Source organism: Hemicordylus capensis, chromosome 3 (genome assembly GCF_027244095.1).
Source record: "Hemicordylus capensis ecotype Gifberg chromosome 3, rHemCap1.1.pri, whole genome shotgun sequence".
Lineage (NCBI taxonomy): Eukaryota > Metazoa > Chordata > Lepidosauria > Squamata > Cordylidae > Hemicordylus > Hemicordylus capensis.
This window is the reverse complement of record NC_069659.1, coordinates 38,290,912-38,316,220: the sequence shown is the minus strand read 5'-3', so window position 1 is coordinate 38,316,220 and position 25,309 is coordinate 38,290,912. Positions and strand designations below refer to the sequence as shown.

The following is a 25,309-nucleotide window of genomic DNA, read 5'->3' as shown; positions in this document are numbered from 1 at the left end:
GCCCCTTCATCCATGATTAAATCATGGATGAGTTCAGATTTATTTTGGACCAACCTGGCATTACAAAGGAGCAGGGAAAGCTTATGTGGGTTGCTGGCAGTGCTCCCCAAGGTCAAAGAGCTGGCAGGACAGCTGGAAGGGGAAACAGCTATTAAATTTCTGACTACCCTTCCCCTGGAACAGCCTGCTGAACTGCCAATGTTACTTCTCTATTCCCCACCACCACCGGGAGAGCTGCCCCATAGTCAACGAAGGCTCCCCCTGTTCCTCCATCTCCAGATGAACCCAAACACATTACAGCAACTTCAACCTAAGTCTAAAACAGTTTAAAACTAATTAAACAGAAGCCCTCTAGCCCTCACCCTCATTCTCCCCCAAAGTGGCAACCCCCTTTGATGTCACCCCTTCGGTGGCAACCCCTTCAGTGGGGGGCTTACAGCTACAAGGAGCCTTCCTATAAAGCCCGAAACTGAGCAGGTGACCCGAGGAACAGCTGAGTCACTCAGGGGCTGGTCCCAATCCTGCCCACACTTCCCACAGATGTTAACTTAAGGCTGCAGCCCCACAGGGGAAGCAAAAGCAGGCAGGCAACAGCAGAAGGAACCCCAGCACCTAACTGAGGGATAAAACTGAATTTTAAACAATAGACTATGTATGGGAGTAGTTATGGATTGACTGCTGTGTAGCAACATGTGCTGGAGGTGAGTGACACGATGTGATTTCACCTTTGAGGGCAACATTCCTTGGATTGTTTGCTAAGTGAAGAAATAAAGAGATGGGAAATAGCTTGAACCACGTGGTATTGCAGCAGGAGAACAATGCCACGTTTGTTGCATTTCTGGCTTCATAACAGTCATTCTGTAGCACTTTTGAAGTGTTCTGTGTACATTACCTCAGGCTGGAGACTTCCAGTGGCTTTTAAGAGACCTGTTAAGGGGATGCGGCCGTAGCTCAGTGATAGAGCATAAGGTCCCAGGTTCAACCCCTGGCAGCATCTCCAGTGTAGGATTGGGAAAGATTCCTGCCTGAAACCTTGGAGAAGCCACTGCCAGTCTGTGTAGAGTAGACAACACTGAGCTAGATGGACCAGTGGTCTGACTTGGTTCAAGGCAGCTCCCTATGTTCTTTTAAAATATGCATATATAGCTTTCAGCTGAGAAATTCTCAAAATAGAAGATAGTTCCCTTTTCCAAAACTGCTCAGAATCTTTTTTAAAAAGTGGACATTTTTGAGAGAGGCCTTGCTTCTGGTGATGTGTACTCGCATCTAGCATTTCTTCTAGCCATATTAGCAAATTGCTAATATGCACAAGATTTTTGGAAAAAAGTGAGCTAGTAGTTTGTTTAATGAGAGAAAAGAGAATCATTCCAGTAAAAATTGCATATCTGATAGGGGTGTGTGTGAAGGGCATCCATGTGGTGCATATTAGTAAGTAGAGATACTCATGTGAATATTGCAAACTTCAGCTACCTATTAGATTGATGAACCTGGGGCCTTCTGCATGCAAAGCAGATGCTCTAGCACTGAGCTACAGCCCTATCCCTTACTGTGTAAGTTGCACATGCAGTGGGGCATCATAGTGAGCCTTAGGCTCATGCATCTTCTCCCACAATGTATAGAACTTTTCATGGTAACTGGAGGTTATGTGCATAAATGCTTACATGAGTAGGCTTAGCCCACGTGATATATCCCCTGCAAAAAAGTGGTGGGCAGATTTTAAGAGCAGGGTCTAACAATTTAATCATTGTTGCTTGAGAATTCTAGTACACATCATGTTACTCTATTGTGACAAGTGCGCACATGAAGGACTCCGAAGTGTGCTTAACACTGCGATGTTAGGGAGACTCATTCTCACAAAGTTTGAGAACCTTTGTTCTGAAGACTAAAACTGCTATCTGAATTTAGAATACTTTGATGTTGTTTTATTATTCTTTAGATGAATAAAAAAGGTGGATACAAACAAATTGCAAAACCTTGTTCAGCTGTGCTTTGTTGTACTCCATATAGCAAAGTGGAGCCAATAGATTTTGGCTGCATCTGCCAGTGTGTTTTGCAGCACAGTACTTTGAAGTAATCTAGTAATGGACTCAGGTTTTATTAAATCCAATGCAATTTTTAAAACAAAGAGGCCATTCCTGTTTTTGTTAAGGTTGCTGGGTAAGCTCCTTTTGACTCTAGATGTTATAATTCCACACAAGCAGGAATTATAGGCAACTTCCTTGCTAAGTCAAGAGAGAGCGTTATTTGTTCCAAGGTGGCTTCTAATCAGTGATTGTTTCAGACCAAACAATAAACCTGTAAGCAACTTCCCATGCTTAATATGGTTCAGGCAGTTTGGTTTAGCAGTGACAAAAACTTTATTCCATGTTGCAGTTATAAAACATGCAAAAACGATCCAAATTGTAAAGAGATGATAATGTTCTTATAAAATAGAAAAATGTTGAAGTAATATTATATAATCTACTATATAGATTTAAACTAATTCTATCCCACTTTGTTTTGAAACTTATCAAATTGTGGGGAGGGGATGGCATTCCTATTCCTAACAGGATGACTGAAAGAGTATTCTGTAAAACATACAACAAATGCAGTCAGTACAGCTCAAGCAATCCGGTCACAGGGCTGCTGAATCAAGAAAGCTTTGAACCATTTCTTAAAACTGCTTTAAAAGGGCTTTGGTGGGCTTTTCTAGGGAAGTTGTTCCATAGCACCAGGGACCACCACAGAAAAGACTCTGCTCTGTAACCCAACAAATCTTGCCGGGGACAAGGGTTGCCTCTGAGATGGTAAAGAAAACCAGGATTTAGGATACCTACTGAAAAAAGAATTTGATCCAGACAGCCTTGCAACCCCTGAGATACTACTATTATTACAAAGGCCTGGTTCATATCCCTACATGTGCTGTGAATTCTCTCTGCATGGTGCAGGAATAGGTATGCACTCCCCCTTTCACTATACCTATAATATAATGTCTCAGGTCATAAGTGTGCATGGTCCAATTTGCACAAGCTTTCCTCCTTTTTATGAAGGGGGAAAATGATAGGAATCGGGCCTGTGTACATGCTGTCCCATGATGGATCCCTTGCAGTAAATTTCCTCTTCTATGAAGAGGAGCAACAACTTCATCAAGTGACAAAGATCCACAGTTCCGTAAGTGCAAACTGGTCATGAGTTCATTAGAAATAAGAAAATGGAGCTCTTGCTTTCCTGAATCAGTGCATTTTCCACTCACTGCAACTCTCCAGACTGCTTCACATGGAGCATGTTCTACAGAGAGCCCCTGAACCGGTAGAATCTGACAACCATCCTCTGTAGATGGGGATGCAGCTGAAGATAGTGACAGGAACTCTTTGCTATTTCTGCCTCTTGAGCATTCATAAGCAGAGGAGAGTTGAATAGTTCTCCCAGGCTGCGTAACACTTTTATTTGGGACAGATAGACTTCATTGGTAGCAATCTCCCTCTGTCCCCAAGACGGCCTCCATTTACTTGACCACAGGCAGCCTACAATGACCCTTAGATTGGTCTCAGAATGAAGGCAGCTGTTCCTGGTTCACATGTAAAAGAAAACAGAACTGGCTGTTATCAGGACCTCCACTCTTGAGACTTCTTGTGCCAAGGCTTCATGTCTGTTTTCCAAAAGTACTGAAATTTGGGACTCTTATTGATGGAGAACTGGAGTACCTGTGGGCAAGTGAGTGGTACCAGCAGACTTGAGGTGACCTGTAGATAGGTAGGTGTTCAAAGAATCTGAAGAGAAAAAACCCACTGCTCCCGTGTTAGTCAATGGTACAGAATGTTTGTGAGCTCAGAAAGTTAACAGATAAGCAGATGGGTCGAAGTAATAGAACTCTGAAGTGAGACAGGAAGGAGATCTTGGACAAAAAGAGCGGGAAACTTCTCAGCTTGAAGAACACTCCCTTGTGAGTTGCAAACCCTACTGTTTGCGGGGTGGGAGATGGTGTGTAAAGCTCATTTGTTTCCTCCTCAGCTGTTTCACAGCTGTGTGTTTCTGAGGGGGAAGGGCTTTGAAAAGGAGCTAGGGCTGTGCAATCCATCTTCATGTCAGAGGGGCTTCTGTGCAGAGACGGAACAGCAGGTGTCCAGTGCTTCTCAGCACTTTCCTGTCAGAGTTTACTCTCTCTCTTATTTAAAACCAGTTCTTTCAAAAGAAACTATTTCTTGCTGTTTATAGTAATAAGGTGGGGATATACAAATTTTATCTCTTGTCATCATGATGACAACTAATTTTTGTGTTCAGATAATCCATTTAAAAACCAAGTTGAGTCTTGACACTGAAGAGAGAGTATATCTGTGTTCTAGATAACTTTAATCTCTTGTTTTCCTTGTAGACTGGAGATTGTGGCAGTTCTAGATAATACAACTCGCAGAATATGGGAAGGTCAATGTCGGTCTTGTATGGTGATGTAGTTTAAGATGTGTATACTGACATGGTGAACAGACATGGTGAACCAGCTACAATTGAGCACCTGGGTTCAAAGAACCCAAGGCTCCCCAGCTCCACCCTTTCCCATTTTCTTCATTATCTCCTTCCCTCTGAGGGCCCACCGTTGAGAGGGGCAAACACAGATCCCCTCTCCCCTAGCTATACCCCGTATGTAGGATGTATATGACATATATGCCAGGCCTGCATGTATGTAAAGTGTGCCATTGAGTCCATGTCGACTCCTGCTGACCACAGGTTGTCTTTGGTAGAATACAGGAGGGGTTTACCATTGCCATCAGCAGTATAAGCTATGCCTTTTCAGCATCTTTCTATATCACTGTTGCCCAATATAGGTGTTTCCTGTAGTCTGGGAAATATACCAGCGGGGATTCGAACCAGGAACCTCTGGCTTGCAAGCCAAGTCATTTCCCTGCTGCGCCAGCAGGGTAGTTCCTGCCAGGCCATATATGGGACTCCGGTCCACTAGCTGCTAATAGGTAGATGAAGTTTGCAATATTCACATGAGTATCCCTACTTACTAATATGCATTAATATGCACCCTGTGGATGCCCTCCACACACACCCCTATCCGATGTGCATTTTTACTGGAATGATTCTTTTTTCTCTCACTAGACAAACTACTAGCTCACTTTTTTGCAAATATGGCTAGCACTTTTTTGCTAATATGGCTAGCACCTTTTCACCAGGGACAGAGGTGGAATGGAAGAAATTCTAGATGCATGTACATATCACCAGAAGCAACGCCTCTCTCAAAAATGTTTAACCAGCTATCAATCTACGCATGTGCTTGCCCTCTTATCCCATGACCGTTAAGTTTCCTCAGGGGTCTTTGATGAGGAAATTTGTCGAAAGCTTTTTGAAAGTCCAGGTATACTATTTCGACTGGCTCACCTTTATCCACACACCTGTTGACACTCTCAAAGAACTCCAAAAGGTTTGTGAGGCAAGATTTACCCTTGCAGAATCCTTCTTGCCATTTTCCGCCTTTCCGCATCACCGCAGACTCTGTCTGGTCCGATATTGCTCCTCACCTGGGTTGGCTCCCAGTTGCATCTTCCCCCCCCCCCACCCCCACATTTCCTTGCCCACCGCTTGGGCTCCGAGTCCCATTTGCTGCCATTGGTCCCATTGAGCTGGGAGGCAGTCTCTGCACACAGCTTCTGAGCTCCCATTTGCAGGCAAAGAGGTACTTTGATGGGATGTGACTGGCAATATGCCAGGGCAAGATCCCTTGCCTCTGTCTCCCCCATCCGCCACTCAGGCTCTTGTGAAGGAGGGAATCCTCTCCCTCTGAGTCCCATTTACTGCCGCCGCCACCACGAGGGATTGAGTGGCAGGTGGGGAGAATTGAAAGGGTGGGTGGGAAGAGGTGATGGGGAAAGGTGTCAGGGGGAGCAGCAGCCGCAGAGGAAGTGAGCGTCAGTAAGGGATCGCTGTGCGGGAGGCTTTGGGGTGTGCATGCATGTGCAGCCGCGTGCCTTAGAGGGAACAGTGCCCCTGAGGGGAATATCTTACAGTGATCACACACAGTTCTTACATGGGAGAACATTAAAAGAATAGCATTTTCTCACCTGCCATCCAAAGAGGTCTCTGTCCCCTCATTCTGCTGCATATGTGGACCAGGCTTTGTTGGATGACCTTGGGCCGCAAACATTCTCCCAGCCTAACCTACCATGCAGGATTCTTGTGAAGATAAAAAGTGGGTAGCCTCATTGTATGCTGTCACAAATTCCTTCTTGCAAGAAGGCAGAATATGAATCTGATGATTAAAAAAGGGGGAGTATTCTGGAAACTGCAGTCAGTTTTATCTATTACCTGTTTGTTTGTTTGTTTGTTTGTTTGTTTTTTAAACTTTGTTGTGATTTCTAGTTGTGAGCTACTCTAAGCAGCATGATGCTGGAGGGGTGGGATGTGAATATTTAAATAATATTAAATATTTATTTGAAATAAATGTTGAAACATTGATCTGGGGAAAAATTCCTTTCCTGTGGTGCTATGACCAAAAGCTCATTGTATCTAAAGAAGTTTATGCTGGCCAGGATTTTTGACAGAGGTGGACAGGTGGAGGTCAGAGATCTGTAGACTGATGTACATGGCAGCAGCAGATGTCACTGCAGAGAATGTTATTACAGTTACAAGCCACAGGGGCCCAGTGGATATCTGTGTCCTAAAGGCCTACATGAAATGCTTTCAGTCTTGTTGCCGATGTTCAGAGAAAATTGCTAAGCCCCAGGTTCCCTCCCCTTCAAATTATCTGTGCCTCTGAGCCAGGTATAATGGGATGCTTTACATCCCAAAGTTACTGCAGGAGATGGACAGCTTATAAATTGAGCTGTTGTTCTATTTTACGTTCAGCCAAATTGACTTTGATAGTTCAGTGTGGGCATGAAACGTTGTTTGAGTTTTGAGAAGTCTGGAAGGAATATCAATTGACAGGACAGTTTTTATCGTGGAGATGTCTGAAAATGAAGAATGAAAAAGGGCTTTTGTATATTCTGTGTTCTGAATATTCTGTGTTCACAGGCCAAGAATCAGGATTCTTGGGCTGGGAAGGGGCCATAGCTCAGTGGCACAAAGCACATGACTTGCATGCAGGAGATCCCAGGTGCAGTTCCTAGTGGCTCTAGGTGGGGCTGAGAGAGAACTTCACCTGAAACCCTTCAGAGCTGCTGCCAGTCTGTGTAGACAATGCTAAGCTAGATGGACCACAGTTGCCCTTCTGGGTAAGGCGATAACATATATTCATATGATAAGGTAATTCTGAACATACTGAATTGTTATCATTTCAGTCCTAAAGGGGTATCAGAGTTGGTTTCCATGGGAGTTGTAAGGACTGGTTGATGGGAAGCTCTGTATGTATATACAATGCAATACAGTATAAATGCAGTATACTGTACATATCTTACATGCTATATTGGATTTATACTATAGTAGAAATACAACATATATAGCCACCTAATGGCACAGCGGGGAAATGCTTGACTAAGAAGAAGAAGGTTGCTGGTTCGAATCCCTGCTGGTACTATATCGGGCAGCAGTGATATAGGAAGATGCTGAAAGGCATAATCTCATATTGCGTGGGAGGAGGAGGCAATGGTAAACCCCTCCTGTATTCTACCAAAGAAAACCACAGGGTTCTGTGGGCTCCAGGAGTCGAAATCAACTTGACGGCACACTTTACCTTTTACCTTTATAAATACAATATAGTATACATCTTACACTCTTTCCCCCCTAACTTTCTCTAGATAGAAATAATATACTGCGGAGTGTGTATAACCGTGTGTGTTTGTTTCTAAGGGAGCGATTAATTCTGAGATGGTCAGAGATAATATACATTATGTGAGTGAGCCTACTTTCACAGGCTTTCTGCACTTGCTTTTTCATGGCATGTAATTTTGATTAAGAGGGCAAGCACAAACCATTTGTACAACCCAGGCCTTGAGAGAGGGGATGGGACCATAGCTTAATGGTAGAGAATCTACCTTTGCATGCAGAAGATCCTGGGTTCAATTGCTATCTGGGACTCTTGAGAGCTACTTCCAGTCAGAGCAGGCAATACTGAGCTAGATGGACCAATGGTCTGACCAATGGCAGCTTCCTATCTCACTTACTAGAGAGGGGGCCAAAGCTCACTGGTAGAGTATCTGCTTCTTGGATTCAACCTCTGGCATCTCCAGGTAGGGCTGGGAAAGACTCCTGCCAGAAACCTTTCAAAGCCCCTGTATTGAGCTAGGTAGCCCAAGGGTCTGATTTGGTATTGGGCAACTTCCAGTGTAACCTTGGGTCTCAGATATTGGCCAAAGTCCTGCTGCAACCCCTGAGAAAGCACCTTTCTGTGTTCTCGCCCACCATCACAGCTGGTTACACCGGAGCTGGCCTGCCCAGTTCACCTCCATGCTCATGCAGAAGACAATGATATACTTGGTATTGAGTTTAGAAGCAGCAACAGGGTTTAGGGTCAGACAGCCACCTAATGGCGCAGTGGAGAAATGACTCGACTAGTAAGCCAGAGGTTGCTGCTTCGAATCCCCGCTGGTATGTTTCCCAGACTATGAGAAACAAACACCTATATCGGGCAGCAGCAATATAGGAAGATGCTAGAAGGCATCATCTCATACTGATGGCAGTGGTAAACCCCTCCTGTATTCTTCCAAACCACAGGGCTCTGTGGTCTCCAGGAGTCAATTGACTTTACTTTAGATGTTACTTTAAGCATGTCCTTTTCAAATGTGTGCTTGGTTCTTTAATGTTAAATAGGTGCAGGATCAGAACTAGGGATGTGCCCGGAACTGCTCCTCCGCGTTCCGGAGGTGGCAGGGGTGCTCCCTTAAGGGTGGGGAAGGGTGCACTTACCCCTCCCGCCACATTCCCCCTGCCGACGCTCTGTTGTATCAAAGCCCCTCGGGGCGGCAGCATACCTCCCTGCTGCCCTGTTACCATCCGTGGCCAGAAGTACTGGGTACGCATGTGCCTGTCGTGTGCGTGCCCATCTGCCGTGCATGCACGCACACCTGGTATTTCCAGCCACTTCCCGCCGACGATGGCAACGGGGAGGCAGGGTGGTGTGCTGCCACCCCGAGGGGCTTTGATACAATGGAGCGCCAGTGGGGGAAATGCGGCAGGAGGGATAAGTGCACACTTCCCCACTCTTAAGGGAGCACCCCCACCACCTCCGAAACGGCCCTGGTGGCTGAAGTGTTTTGGAGGCTTCCATAATGGCCTCTGAAACGTTTCGGGCACATCCTTAATCAGAACAGAGGCAGAGAGGTAAAGCTCTCCTTCACTTGCCCTACAGTTCAGATCCACAGGAGGCAGATCAATTAATAAATGAAATGAAATGAATTAATTAAATTAAACAAAATTAACATTAAAAAAAACTAACCACATGCTTAAAGTAATGACTGCATTGATTCTCAGAGGAGCCATTTAAAGGGAGCTTTTGAGGCAAGGAAGATTCCCAGTATGTTTGTTTGCTGCAACTTCTGACAATTCCCTCTCAATCTTCAATCTTTAAAAAAAGGAGTTGGACATTAAGGGTATAGATGCTATGCAGACATTCTTTTAGATACTCAGGGCCAAAGCCATGTAGGGCTTTATAAGTTATAACCAGTACTTTGTATTTTGCCTGGAAACCTACTGGCAGCCAGTGTAACACTCTCAACAATGGAGTGATGTGGTCTCTCCAAGATGACCCAGAGACCAACCCGGCTGCCGCATTCTGTACCAACTGAAGCTTCTGGACTACGTACAAAAGCAGCCTCACATAAAGCACATTGCAGAAGTCAAGTCTGGAGGTTACCAACATATGTACCACTGTTCGGAGGGCGTTCATCTCAAGAAACGGACGCAGCTGGTGTATCAGCTGAAGCTGATAGAAAGCTCCTCTGGCCACCGCCTCAACCTGAGATACCAGGGAGAGGTCTGGATCCAGAAGTACTCCCAGACTGCAAACCTGTTCCTTTTGGGGAATTGTGACCCCATCCAGAACAGAGAGATCAAAATTGTCTCTGGAGTTCTGACCCCGCACAATAAGTATCTCCGTCTTATCTGGATTCAGTCTCAGTTTATCCTCCCTCATCCAGCCCATTACTGCTTCCAGGCAAGCATTTAGGGAAGTTATGCCATCTCCTGAAGATGTTGACATGGAGAAGTAGATCTGGGTGTCATCAGCTTACTGATAACACCTCGCTCCAAATCCCCTGATTATCTCTCACAGTGGTTTCATGTAGATGTTAAAGAGCATTGGAGAAAGTATGGAGCCTTGAGGAACACCATACTTAAACTCAGATTTTGAAGAGCAACAGTCTCCAATCAACACCATCTGGAATCTGTCCGAAAGGTAGGAGCTGAACCACTGTAAAACAGTGCCTCCCACCCCCAACACCCTCAGACGTTCTAGAAGGATACCATGGTCGATAGTATTGAAAGCTGCGGAGAGATCCAAAAGGACCAACAGAGTCACACTTCCTCTGTCTATTCTCAATTGGAGATCATCCATCAGGCCGACCAAGGCAGTCTCCACCCCATAGCCTGCCCGAAAGCCAGTTTGAAATGTGTCTAGATAATCAGTTTCCTCCAAGACCACCTGGAGCTGAGAGGCCACCACCCTCTCAGTTACCTTGCCCAGCCATGGGAGGTTGGAAACAGGCTTATAATTGCTCAACTCTGAGGGATCTAATGCAGGCTTCTTAAGAAGAGGTCTAATGATTGCCTCCTTAAGACAAGGAGGCATCCTGCCCTCCCTCAGAGAAGCATTTATGATTTCTACCAGGCCTCCTACAACAACCTTCCTACTAGATAGAACAAGCCATGTTGGACAAGTGTTAAGAGAACAAGTGGTAGGTCTCACCATTCTGGGCAGCTTGTCCACATCTCCAGGAGTCACAAACTGAAACTGATCCAGTCGAAGCACATAAGAGGAGTTGCTGGACACCTCCAGTTCAGACATAGAATTAACTGTGGAGTCTCCATCCAAGTCGGCTCGAATCCGAGAGATTTTATCTGCAAAAAATCCTTTAACCGCATCACAGCGGGTAACTGATGGCTCAAAATTCTGATTCAAGGAAGGGGGGGCACATACTAGTCCCCTCATAAGCCTGAACAACTCCGCTGGATGTGAACTCGCAGATGCAATACGGGCAGAAAAGAACTGCTTCTTTGCCGCCCATATTGCCTGGGCATAGATCTTTAAATGTGCTCTATGTCATAATCTGTCACATTCAAGTTGAGTCTTTCTCCACTTGCGCTCCAGTCACCTACCTTGCCGCTTCAGCCCCTGTAGATTTTCCATATACCAAGGGGCCAGTTTTGAAGCGGGTTGGAGAGGACGCTTAGGAGCAATCGTGTCTACTGCCCTGGTGAGCAAGTTGTTCAAATTCTCAACCAGGGCATCAACAGGATCATCTGCAAAGCCAACATTAAATCCTTCCAAGGTTTCTTGGAATCCTATTGGATCCAATAACCTCTTCGGGCGGTCCATTCTAATAGGCCCCTCACCACTGCAGAAATAGAAAGTGGTTGTAAGCCTAACCTTAACCAGATGGTGGTCCGTCCATGCAATGGGGAAATCACAAATTCCCCACCCACGGAACACCACTCTGATCAGAGTAAAAGACCAAATCAAGCGTGTGACCTGCAATGTGTGTCAGTCCGGAGACCACTTGGGATAGGCCCATAATTGTCATGGCCACTATGAACTGCTGAGCCGCCCCGGACAAATTGGTCTTGAAATGAACATTGAAGTCCCCCAGGACCAAGAGTCTGGGAGACTCCAGCGTGAGTTCCATGACCAAGTCCATGAGCTCAGTACGGGATTCCGTTGGGCAGCGGGGTGATTGGTACACCAACAGAAGTCCCAATCTATCCCTGATCCCCAAATGTAGGTACACACATTCAATATGGTCAGATACCTCAACAGAGACCCTGGTAAGGGAGATGTTATCCTTATAGACCACAGCCACTCCACTCCCCACCCACGTCCCCTCACCTGCTCCTCTACAGAATACCCTGGAGGAAGAAGCTGGGACCAGACTGGGCCACCAGCCTCCCCCAACCAAATCTCAGTGATACACACCAGGTCAGCCCTTTCATTCATGATCAAATCATGGATGAGCTCATGTTTATTTTGGACTGACCTGGCATTTTAGAGGAGCAAGGTAAGGTTGTGTGGGTTGTTGGCAGTGCTCCCCGAGGTCACAGAGCTGGCAGGACAGCCAGAAGGGGAGATAGCTATTAAATTTCTGACTATCCTTCCCCTGGAACAGCCTGCTGACCTGCCAACGTTACTTCTTCCACCACCACCGGAATAGCTGCCTCACATTCAACAAAGGCACCCACTGTCTCCCCATCTCTAGACGAACCCAGACACATTACAACTACTTCGACCCAATCTCACCAACAGTGAGCAAGAATCTCCTCTAGCTGTTCAAGTTCGTATACCGGCCCCAACCCTCAGTCCCGCCTCTGAAGGCCACCTCCGAAGGCCGCCCCTTTGGTGACCGGCTGTAGGTGGCTGCACCTCTAGCTGCATCCCACTCTAATAAAGGCCAAGATCTCATAGGAACCTAGGAAACTGCCATATACTGAGTCAGACCATCAGTCCATCTAGCTCAGTATTGTCTTCACAGACTGGCAGCGGCTTCTCCAAGGTTGCAGGCAGGAATCTCTCTCAGCCTTATCTTGGCGAAGCCAGGGAGGGAACTTGAAACCTTCTGCTCTTCCCAGAGCGGCTTCATCCCCTGAGGGGAATATCTTGCAGTGCTCACACATCAAGTCTCCCATTCATATGCAACCAGGGCAGACCCTGCTTAGCTATGGGGACAAGTCATGCTTGCTACCATAAGACCAGCTCTCCTCTCCTCAGAAGCCCAATGGGTGTGTCTCACACCCACACCAATCAGGCAGTTTGGCCAGGTGCAGAATATATAAAACACAATTAGAGTGAGTTCAGCCTCTGATAACAAACAGGCTACAGCAAGGAGGACAAGAGCAAAGAAAAAGCCTTGGCCAGACCCTTCCCCACTCAGAGGAGAGTGGAGCGTAGAAGCCAGATAAGAATTCCTTACCTCCACAGCTGTCTTCCAGTCTCCCTTCTGGCTGTCTCTATCTGCAGCCCACTCTAATAAAGGCCAAGGCCCTTGTTAGATATAATAATATCTAATATTATTATAATATTACTATAATATAATAATAATAACATTACTATACTATACCTATAATAATGCAATAATATTACTATAATATCTAATGATATTATAGATATAATAATTTATTAGATATAATAAATTATTAGATATAAAAATAAAATAAAGGCCAAGGCCAATGAGAAGAAGCCTTTTGTTTTTCCAGGCTGCCCATATGGCATAAATGGCTAAAGCAGATGCTGGGAAGTGAGACAAATATTGCTACTGATATTTTGTGGGCTTGATTTGCAAGGCTGCCTTACCAGCATGTGTCAGGAGGTGGAACATAGGAAAGTGTGATACGGAGTCAGGCCATTGGTCCATCTAGCTCAGTATTGCCTGCACTGGCTGGCAGTGGCTTCTCCAAGGTTTCAAGCAGGGGTCTCTCCCAGTCCCAGCCCTACCTGGACATGCCAGGGAGTGAACCTGGGACCTTCAGCATGCATACATGCAAGCAGATGCTCTTCCAGCGAGCTCCGTTCCCACCCCCTAAGGCAGGGCTGCACAACTTTGACCCTACAGCTGTTGTTGGACTACAGTTCCCATCATCTCCAGCCACAGTGGCCAGTCATCCAGGATGATGGGAGTTCAAGTCCAACATCTGCAGGAGGGTCAAAGTTGTGCAGCCCTGCCCTAAGGGGAATATTTTACAGTGCTCACATGTAGTCGCCCATCCAGATGCAAACCAGGGCAGATCCTGCCTAGCAAAGGGGACAATTCACGAGTGCTACCGCAAGGCTAGCTCTAGAAAGGAAAGTTTAAATCTCATTTTTTGGTCTTGATTGCATGTAGAGTTGTCACATTAGTTGATTAACTGAGAGGGTACACATTGTATTATACACAGGATATTTTGTCTCAGTGGCATGTTCTTAATGTTTCTAAACCAGCAACCCATGAAATGCAAAATTGCCCTTCCTAGATGCAATAAACTCTGGCTCTCGCCAAGTACTTAAAATTCTGAATTATACAATGGGAGCTGTGTTGTGCTACACCTGGAGAATCATTTGTCTACCTAATCCCAGCCGGGAGCCCGTTTTAGTCTGCTGTATTTAGTATGCCCTCCAGGGAAAGCCATTTAAATGCTACATGCCTATGGACCCTTTTAACTGTGACAGGTGTCACTACAGCAGGTACTGAACTGTGGTTGGGAAGGCTGAGCTTGCCTTTATGTGCCATTATGCAAGAGAGCCAATTTTCTGCACTTAAAGCGAACCTTGCGAGAGGTTGCTGTGGACCCGCCTGTGGTTAGCAAGGGCGGGAGCGCGGGGTGGCGACTGGTGCTTTCCTAATTATTCCAGTGGTGTATTTTGCGACTACCAGCACGCTGGCAGCCTTTCCTCTTGAAGTTCAGCTTTATCATGTGATCTCCCCCCCCCCCCCGCACGCTCCTCCCACAGGGGAAAACAATGCCTCTCATCTGTTATCCGTTGCACAGGTAAGTTATGCGTCTGTCTAAATTGTGAGGCAAAGGGCAAGAGCGGTGAGATGAAGGGATGGTGCGGCACATAGTTTTCTTATTGGCAGCTTTTGTCATCGCTCTTCGGTGCTGTCAGCCTAGCTTCCTGCAGCGGATTTTCAAGGAATCCGGCTTGGGTGGTGTTCTCCTGTAATCTGTCTTGCATTTGGGAGCAGAAATTGTGCTTTAGAGATTGCATTCGTGTTGAATTATTGTAGAACTTGAGGGAGAGAGCGAGAGAGCAAGCAAATCTCAGTAGGAGCAGGAAGAGGAGATGGGGCGGCTTTGCGAAGTCCTGGAATGTTAAATGAAGAGGCTATTGGGGTGTGTGTGTGTGTGTGTGTGTGTGTGTGTGTGTGTGTGTGTGTGTTAAAGCAAAATCTGCACCAGTGTGGCAGCCTGAAATGGGCTGGCTACTTGCCCTTTTTAGTTTTGCATTGCAAAAAGTGCATGGCTTTTGAAAGATATAGCATCTTGAATGCATTTGGCTCTCTGCTCTATTAATGACATGCTGTGGTTGTCACTACTTTAAAATTTTACTCCTGGCATGCAGGGCTGCTTTGCTTTAAGGTTTCTTTTAAAGCAGGGGTTGTCAAACTTGGGTCACCAGATGGTGTTGGACTACAACTCCCATTATCTCCCACCACAATGGCCTTTGTGGTGGGGGAGGATGGGAGTTGTAGTCCAACACCATCTGGTGACCCAAGTTTGACAACCTCTGTTTTAAAGAATCCCAGTCATCAAGATGCTTCTGCTGTTGAAGGATTCTCATTCCTCAGTAGTACTATAGGGAGGGGGAGAGGAGGCAGTATGATAAGGTGTGGGGGGAGAGAAAGGGAATGCATTAGCAGCATCGAACAAACAGAAGGACATATTTTAATGTGTCACCAAATAAGACATCTTCATTTGTCAAGCCTAGCTTTATTTATTTGTGGAGCCTGCACTTTTCCAATGGAAATTAGTGGGGGTGGGGAGTATTATGCCTTGAGGTATGAGATATCTCTCACTAGTCTCCTAGGATCAATAATCACTCCACAATAGTAGAGTTATAGTTCTTCCCTGCAATTATCACAAAAGAATCTTGAAGGAGTTCTATTGTTAAATCACCTCCTGCAGACACTTCTCAGTTGTAGGTTGTTAGCATCTGCTCTGTTTGGGAAGTGTTTAACTCAAAATAATGCACTGCCACATTTTTAAAAAGAAGAAAGTTTTACAGCAAGGTAGCAGCACTATTATCATTGGCTCACCCCGCCATTTTTATCTTTAAAAGCCTTTTTGGTATTAAATATCAGTTTGCTAAGGCGCACATGGCTATTTTAAAAAGAGCATCTTGGAAGGCTTTGCCTGTTAGGCACAATTTATCCAGCTTCTCCTAGCCATGGGGAGAGGCAAAGAAGGCGGCACACTGAGGCCCCATCCCCAGCACATGTCTGGCTGCTGGGACTTTGACAGCCATGAGGACCAGAAACTTGAAAACAGAACCTGAGATGCCAGTGGTATAACAAAGTTTGAAGGGGCCCGTGTTCAAGAATTTGACATAGACACACCTTTTTTGGGCACCGCTGATGATGATGATGATGATGATGATGATGATGATGATGATGATTGAGGCTTACTTGCCTTGTGTACTTTCTGTTTCTGGTCAGTGACTGATTCTGAATCACCACTGCTACCACCTCTTTTTCCTTGCCTGCCTCCTCCTGAATTACTTTAGTCTAACCCAATACTATTCCTGCGTGGTGGCTTGCTAAGTTCTGGCAGCAGCGCACTATGGTGATGTCATGGCCCAGTGTGCATCTCCTGGTAGTGCTGTCATTATGCCACATCCCTGCAGGAGCTTAGCAAGCCACCACATGGGAACTGTAGTGCAGATGCGACAGGTAATCTGGAGTGGAGGGCAGGCAGATGAGGGGTCCTTAACAATGTTTCCTCTAAAGTGTGTGCATGTGTGTGCACTTGCAAGTTTTTGGATGTCCGCTCAGTTAATTTTAGATCCCGCTCAGGTTGAATCAGGAAAGCCCCATTCTGAATGCACATGTGCACACACTGCCTTGATACTGCTGCCCAGAACAAAACTCATTCCGCACCCAGATGAAAAAAATTAGAGAGAACACTGCTCCTTTTCTCCCCTTTTCTTGGGAATCCTGGTGTGGCTTGTGTTCTCTGAATACACCCCACCTTCCGCAATTCCAATTACACCCCTTTGAGATGCTCAGGTTCTCTACCCAAAACTACATTGCATGCTGTTCCCCCTCCCCTGTACTTCCACCAAATTGTGTTTATAAGCAGCTCTGCTTATTGCAAGCCACCTAATGGTGCAGTGAGGAAGCAACCTGCCTAGAGGTTGTTGGTTTGAATCCCCACTGGTGTGTTTCCCAGAATATGGGGAACTTCTATATCGGGCAACAGCGATATAGAAAGGTGCTGAGAGGTATCATCTCATACTGCGCAGGAGAAGACAATGGTAAATCACTCCAGTATTCTACCAAGAAAAACCACATGGCTCTGTGATCGCCAGGAGTTGACACCGACTCCCCGGCACAACCAACCTCCTTATTGCAGGTGTTGCTTTGGACTAGCCTCAATGATGTTTGTGCAAAGTGACTGGAGAAGACTCCATTTAGCACCTCAAACCTGGAGTGGTGCAGAAGCCTTTGCATGGTACACTCATGCCACGCAAGGGTCAGAGTGGATCATAGCTTTGGACCATAAATCATTAGAATCCTGCATATTGTTCTTTGAAATGGAAATGCTTGGGGTGTGAGGTTGTGCTGACTCAGAAACTGAAGGAACTGCTTTATTCTGAGTCAAATCAATGGCCAATCCAGCTCAGTGTTGTCTACACTGACTGGCAGTGGCTCTGCAGGGTTTCCAATGGGTGTTCTCCAGCCCTTCCTGGATATGCCAGGAACTGAACCTGGGACCTTCTGCATGCAAAGCAAATGCTCTGCTGCTGAGCTACAGCACTATGCCCCACTCAAGTGCAAGATTCTACCCTTGCAACGAAATGCATGATTGGAGCAGTTTGATGTGACTGCTGCTGTGTTGCACCATTTCAGACTTCAGGCACAAAGGGTCCAATATCTCAGTGGTTGTCGTGTGTATGTGTGTAAAGTTCCCTGTACTGTAACATAAAGCTGATATTTCGAGAAGAATGATAACTAGAAGTTCTCTGTGATATGCTGATTTTTGTATGATCACTCTCCCATTGATTGGTTGATTGATTAAATGTCGTCAAGTTGGTATTGACTCTTAGTGACCACATGGATAGATTCTCTCCATGATGATCTGTCTTCAACTTGGCCTTTAAGGTCTCTCAGTGGTGCATTCATTGCTGTCGTAACTGAGTCCATCCACCTTGCTGCTGGTCATCCTCTTCTTCTCTTTCCTTCAACTTTTCCCAGCATTATGGACTTCTCAAGGGAGCTGGGTTTTTGCATAATGTGTCTGAAGCATTATAGTTTGAGCCTGATCATTTGTGCCTGGAGTGAAAATTCTGGATTGATTTGTTCTATGATCCATTTGTTTGTTTTCCTGGCTGTCCATGGTATCCTCAACAGTCTTCTCCAGCACCAAAGTTCAAAAGCGTCAATATTTTTTCTATCTTCCTTCTTCAAAGTCCAGCTTTTGCATTCATAGAGTGTCATGGGAAAACCATTGTCTGAATGATTCTAATCTTTGTAGGTATAGACACATCACAGCATCTAAATATCCTTTCCAAGGCCTTCACTGCAACCCTACCAAGTGTTAGTCTGTGGCGTATTTCTTGACTGCTGGATCCTTTACTATTGATGGTCGATCCTAAAAGACAGAAGCTATCCACCATTTCAATGTGTCTCCTATTAAGGAGATTCAAATTCAGTTTCCTTTCCTGCAGTCTGATATGGTACGGTCCAGTAAAACTCACAACAAACATGCTTCTTTGTTGTAATTGCATAAGTTGTTCTTCAGTACCACCACACTTAAAACAAAGTAATAGGATTGAATTGTAATTGAAATAAGTTTGACTCAATTAAAAACACGTCTGCTTTTTAATTTTTTCCCCTTAAAACAAGCATTGTAGTGACAGGTTGGTGGATATCCAAACTCAGAACGGGTTAGACTTTTAAAGGGAAAGGAGTGCTTCGATTCATTTTGAAAGTGGCATGTTTCATTCCAAAAGGGACAGACTCAGCGCTTGCCTACATGAAAGAGTTCTGCTGGTTGAGGACTTTAAACAGTTCAGAATAAACCGGTAGCCTTATTGGATCATCCCCTTTCCCCAACACCAGCTCAGTTTATTTATGTATATCCTATTTTTCTGTGCAGAAGTGAACTCCAGGCAGTTTACCTTCAAGTAAAGTGACACAATATTTATCCTTTTTTTAAAAAATTGTTTTTACTCTGCCAAGTCTCACAAGGTGAATCCAAGCTAGCTTACAAACAACTACAAAATGTATTAAAAATGCAATAAAACAGCAGCAAAAAATGGTGGGTTTGGTTTTTTTTTGCCAAAAACAGAGCACAACATAGCAACCAGTCAATTAAAACTAGTAGCAAGAGGACCAAATGCAATTTAAGGCAGTGGTTCTCAAACATGGGTCACCAGATGTTAATCTACAACTCCCATCTTCGAAAACCACAATGATCTTGGGATCATGGGAGGAGTTGTTGAACCACATCTGGGGACCCAAGTTTGAGAAGCCCTGCTGAAATAAATAAAGAGTCTTCAGCTTTTGTCTAAAACTAACCAGGAAGGGAGTAATCTGGAGAAAACTGAATTCCAGTGAGCCGGGGCCATCAAAGAAAAGTCCCACCTGAACATAATTACAAGCCATGCTTCAGAGGTTGGTGGGACATGCAGAATAACCTCTCTGCCTGATTTTATAATTTGGGCAGAACTCTGGGAGAGTAGGTAGTCCTACAGGTATCTTGGCCCTAAGCTGATTAGGGTTTTAATGGTAATAACCAGCACTTTAAATCACATCTGGAAATATATTGGCAAACAATGTGGAGTGATATGCTCGTAGTGTCTAGTGTATTATTTATTTCTTTAGCATATTTATATACCACCCAAAACTCAGATCTCTGGGCAGTTTACATTAAAACCACTAGGACTCTTTCTGGGTTTAATAAGCTTGCCTAAACTATATATCTTCACTGTCATTGTGAAGATGGACAGGGAGGAAGCTAGATGTGCCTCTATAGAGAGCTCATTCTGTAGTTTGGGTGCCACAACTGAGAAGTCCCTGTCCCTCGTGAACATCTGCCATGCTTCAGATGGAAGGAGAACATGAAGGGTGGCCTCTGTAGAGGAGTGAAAGTTGCTGGCAGGTTTGTATGATAGGAGGCCATGTTGGTTGGGTCCTTGCTTCATGTGATTGCTACACATACTTCCTCTACAGTTGTTTCTTCCTAAGCAAAGTGGTAAACTCTCAGCTGGTTCTTCTTCTGTGCTCTTTCCTACTCCTGCTTCCTTGTATTTCCCTTCTTGCCTCATCCCTTCCATCTTTGGACCAATTTATAGAGTTGCCTCAAAGACAGGAACCTGACAAATTAGTACAGATTCCAATTGAGACATCTCTAATCTTAATATAGCTTCCATTGGCAATGAATCAGATTGCACTAATAAAAGCAATTCAAAGACTAGTAATTGAACTTGTGATGTTTGGCAGTGGCCCAATAACTTAATAGATCTCTCTCCCTTTTTCTCCCTGCCTGAGGCTATTCTGAGCCTTTGGGAAGGGATGGACACTACCTTTGAATGAATAAATAAGTAGTACTCCTTTGCAGGCCCCACTGAAATGAATGCTGATTGGTATGTGCAGTGATTTTTAATGTGGGCTTTTTCTTTGAATCTTTCCAGAACATATTTCTGTGCATCTCTATATTGGCTGTGTGGCATTTGGGGGGAGAAAGACTTCACTTGTTTCATGTTTAAGTGAACCCTGGTATATGTGCAAGGGAGAATGAGATGGTAATCTGAGCCTGGATACCACTTCAGACTGCAAGTAGGGAATATGAGTTTTTAAATGCTCCACTGTAGAACAAAATTCCCTGCAAGTGTCAAGTAAAATAAAATAATCTAGCACATCAGGGTAAACAGAAGCAGATGAGGCTAGAACTTTTTTAAATCATTTTTCTACTTGCAGGGAGGTTTGGTTTTGAGTGAGTTAAGTGTGTTAAGTTATGGTTGAGGATACCATAGACGGCCAAGAAAACAAACAAATGGATCATGGAACAAATCAATCCAGAATTTTCACTCGAGGCACAAATGACCAGACTCAAACTATCATACTTCGGACACATTATGCAAAAACCCAGCTCCCTTGAGAAGTCCATAATGCTGGGAAAAGTTGAAGGAAAGAGAAGACAACGACCACCAGCAGCAAGGTGGATGGACTCGATTACAACAGCATTTAATGCACCACTGAGAGACCTTAAAGGCCAAGTTGAAGACAGATCATCCTGGAGATCTATCTGTGTGGTTGCTAACAGTCGACACCAACTTGATGGCAGTTCATTCATCAATCAATCAATCAATCAAATGTGTTTAAATGTAGGACACCTTTTTTTAAAAAAAAGTATCTTCCTCCACCCCACCTGGAGTCTGAAGTGGTACAATCCATTCTACCAACTTACAGCTCCACCACGTTATTCCCACCTTATTCTGCTGCATGCATAAACCATGCCTCATGGCCTATTAATTTTAAATCCCCTTCCAATATGCTTGTTTTGTTATTTCTAATGCTTTAGCAAGTGAAATTAATTAACGGGGATGGCAGTGCACAAGACTCCCCTTTTCCTTGTGAAAATTGCTTTCATTCTCATGTGATCAAGGGAAATCAAGTTGTGTTAACATCTGGTATCGCCGTGTCATGCAAGATTAAAAAGTAAACCTAAAATGTGAGTCAGCATCTGTTACGATAAACTGCTGTGTTGCATTTTAAATGGTACAGCTTCGCTCTCAGTTTTACTTGACCTCTCTGCTCCTAAATGTTGAGCAATCTGGGTATTGAAGCATAGAAGTACATCGTTTCCGAGAACATTTCCATACGGCAGGGATTCCCAGCCTTAGATGTTCCTGGACTGTAACTCCCATCATCCCCAGGCACAGTGGCCCAAGGAGTTCCTTATCAATAGGGCTGATGAGTTCCCTATCAAGTTGAACCTGCTGATATTCCCTCTTCCACACAACCCTGAAAGAAATAGCCTTGACTTCCTTTGCTTCTGGTCACCCTGTTCTGTACTAGACATTTCCCTCAGGGGATGGAGCCGCTCTGGGAAGAGCAGAAGGTTCTAAGTTCCCTCCCTGGCTTCTCCAAGATAGCGCTGAGAGACATTCCTGCCTGCAACCTTGGAGAAGCCACTGCCAGTCTGTGAAGACAATACTGAGCTAGAGGGACCAATAGTCTGACTCAGTATATGGCAGCTTCCTATGTTCCCATGTTCCTTTTGAGGAAAGGCCCATAGCTCAGTGATAGAGCACCTGTTTTGCATGCAGAAGGTTCCAATTCCAGTCTACAGTATCTCCAGGTAGGACTGGGAAAGGCTCTTACCCAGTGGTGGCCGGTGAGGGTGGTGCTAGGAGGGGGAGGAGAGGTGAGAGCTACCTTTAAAAAAAAAAAAAAGTGATTGCTGGCAGTAACACTGGCATCTGCTCCCTGCCTGGAAGTTGCCACAGCGCCGGCACTCACCTGGCCTCTGTGCATGTGCAAAGGCCATTTGCCTGGTCAGCATGGTGTTGCTGACCACACAAATGGACTCTGTACATGTGCAGAGGCTAGGTGAATGGTGGAGCTGTGACAGCCTCTGTGTGGGATGCTGAGCAGGCCACAGCTGCTCGCAGTGGCTTGCAGGTGCTGGCAGAACCACCCGTAATAACTTTTTAAAGGTACCCGCCCCTACCTGGCGCCATCCTCTCACTGGCCGCTACTGCTCCTGCCTGAAATCCTGGAGAGTATCGGGCAGTCAGCACACACAGTACTGAGCTAGATGGAGATAGAAACATAGGAAGCTGCCTTATACGGAGTCAGACCATTGCTCCATCTAGCTCAGTATTGTCCGTACCAGGGCTGCACAACTCAAATGCCCTAGTGGGCCAGAACCATCCACAACTAGGCATGCATTGGCCGAGGTCAATTTTTAGCACATTATTACATTAAAATTTAAAACATTGTGGATCTGTTCCTTCTGTCAATGGACACATAGTGGATCTGTTCCTTCTGTCAATGGACACATAGTTTTAACCAAGAAATAGTGGCCACTGGTCCCTGGAGTGCAAGCCAGCCCAAAATAAATGCCAACTCCTCTTCTCTCTCTAAATTGTTGTTGCTTTCAGGCTACAATCCTAGGCATGCTTACATGGGAGTAAGACTCACTGGGCACACCATGGAACATATTTATGAGAAAACATGCATAGGATGGAGCTATACAGCAGTTTCCAGCTCCTGTGTTGGCTGCAGGATACCCCACGGGCCAGTAAAATAGTCCCTGTGGGCCGAATCAGGTCCCCGGGCCTTATGTTGTACAGGCCTGGTCTACACTAACTGGCAGTGACTCTCCAAGATTTCAGGCAGGAGTCTCTCCCAGCCCTACTGGGAGATGCCTGCGTGCAGAGCCGATGCTCTAACCCTGAGCTATGGCCCCATCCTCTAAGGGAATATCTTACAGTGTTCACATGACCAGGAGTCAATAAATGTTGGCTCAGTTCACCAGCCAGACAAAATATTTTACTTGTCAGGTGGTTCTTTGAGCTATGTTGGTACATAGCTCGTCAGGATTCTTTTTACTCGTCATAGACTAGTAGACTAGTGGATTTCCTGAGCCACTGTAATCACACATTCAAATGCAAACCAGGGCACACTGCTTAACAAAGGGGGCAATTCATGTCTGTGACTGCAAGACCAGCTCTCCTCCCCAATGATCTATCTCAGTATAAGGCAGCTTCCTATGTTCCCACATGCATTGATTACTCTGCTTGACTCCTATCTCTCTCCTGTTTAGTGTTGTTGTTTTTAAAAGTTTCCCACTTATGAATTTTGTTTTAATTGCAAAGAGTCATTCTAAAACTCTAATGGTTTATTAAGAGTGAAAAAAGCATTACATGCATTTTGAAAATGGATTTAAGAAGCGGGAGGAGGTACTTCAGTTTGATCTGACTAAAGCCTTTTTTAGAAACCTCTAATGCATTTCATGGATATAGAATTACGAAGATTGAAATAAGGAGATGTATTATGCCAAGCTATTGACTTGTACAAATGCAGCATTATCTTAATTTGTGCGTTCTTTCTCTCCCTCAGATATAGACATGAGTTTACATAATCGCCTAATGGCCATTGGCTTTGGAAACGTCTATCTGCAGGCTGTGTTTAAAATCCTGACTCTAATATTGATAGTGTAGCCACATAAAGAGTTGTTAATCTTTCCAAATGTGATTTCTATTTAAAAGAACATTTAGGAACATCACGTGGTCTTTGTTCACATATTGCTTGTGCGCCAGTAGACCTTTTTCAGTTTAGGATTTCTGTTGGTAGAATTGCCAGTATAGTTCTACCAATACAAGCCTTAGCGTTCATGTTGTTTGCTTCCTTTTTACTTATGGAATTGAACAATATATTCATGCTAATTGCTCAGAGCTGTTTTCTCCTTTAAAAAGCTTTTAATCCAATAAGGCATCTCTATTCTATTTAAAAAGGTTCCAGGAGTCATCATTAACTTCCCCTGCTTCCACTCATTCCTCTTTCAGCTTGTAGTGGTTAAGGCTCTTTTATTACTACTACAAATATTTTCAACAAAAGTTCCCAAGGCGGTCCACATAGCTATAAATTAAAATGGCTCTCTGTCCCCAAAGGGCTCACAGGAGTTGGATCGGACCAGTTGCTCTCCCCCAGCTAAATAAAGAGAATCACCACTGTTTTTAAGCTTTTCCATAGGATCCAACTGTGCCTATTGGTTGCCTCATGAGGATGCCTTGTCCAGTTTTTTAATGCAAATTACTAAAATGTCTCTTGTTCAGGCTCTCTCCCCAGTATCTCCAAAAATGTAATCTCCAAGCGGGTGGGTGAGTGGGTGGACACATGAGTCTCTCATACAGCTGCAAGTAAGTGGTGCACACACTAAAGCATTATGCAGTACACAGAATGAAGCGGGTGGAATTCAGGCTTCACCAGTGTGTGTCCTAGTATCGGGGGTGGGGGGTGGGTGGGCTTGGGCAGTCATCCTTGGTATGAGAATTGGTGGTTGCAAGTATCTTCCTGTGTGAAATGTTGAAAAGTATGGGCTGTCCTCATCTGCTCTGGCAGCCTGGACTAATGGCTGACATCCACAGGCATGTGGCACAGGCACAGGATTTAGGCACAAGCTAAGCAAGCTACAGTTTAGGGCCTCACCAGGGGCATAGCTAGGGGAGAGGGGGCCCGTGTTCATCCCTCTTTCTGGCGGCCCCCCAGACTGAGGGAGATAATGAAGAAAATAGGGAGGGACATAGCTGGAGGGCCCTCTGGAGCTGGAGGCCCGTGTTCTTTGAACCCTTTCGTTCAATTATAGCTACGCCCCTGGGCCTCACGTTATAAGGGGCCTCTGAATATATATATATTTTAAAGACTAAATTTCAAGTTTTACATAATGTATTTTCATTTAAAGTTATTTCTAATGCAAATAGGTTTATTGCAAGACAACGGTTAGATTATTTGTTTTTTCGTTTCATCTTTGCCAAGTAAAAACA

General features: G+C 44.9%; 1 protein-coding gene across 4 annotated transcripts in view; it reads left to right on the top strand.

Moving 5' to 3' along the window:
• The window catches only part of LNX2 (ligand of numb-protein X 2), a 123,910-nt gene that overhangs the window by 34,262 nt on the left and 64,339 nt on the right, over window positions 1-25,309 (top strand). The window contains exon 1 of one of the 4 annotated variants that reach the window (XM_053307860.1): window positions 14,568-14,583. The exons of the other annotated variants lie outside the window; for them this stretch is intronic. The gene's annotated coding sequence lies outside the window, so the exon portion shown is untranslated. Of the gene's footprint in view, window positions 1-14,567; window positions 14,584-25,309 lie in introns of those variants that run through there. 4 annotated transcript variants of the gene reach the window in all.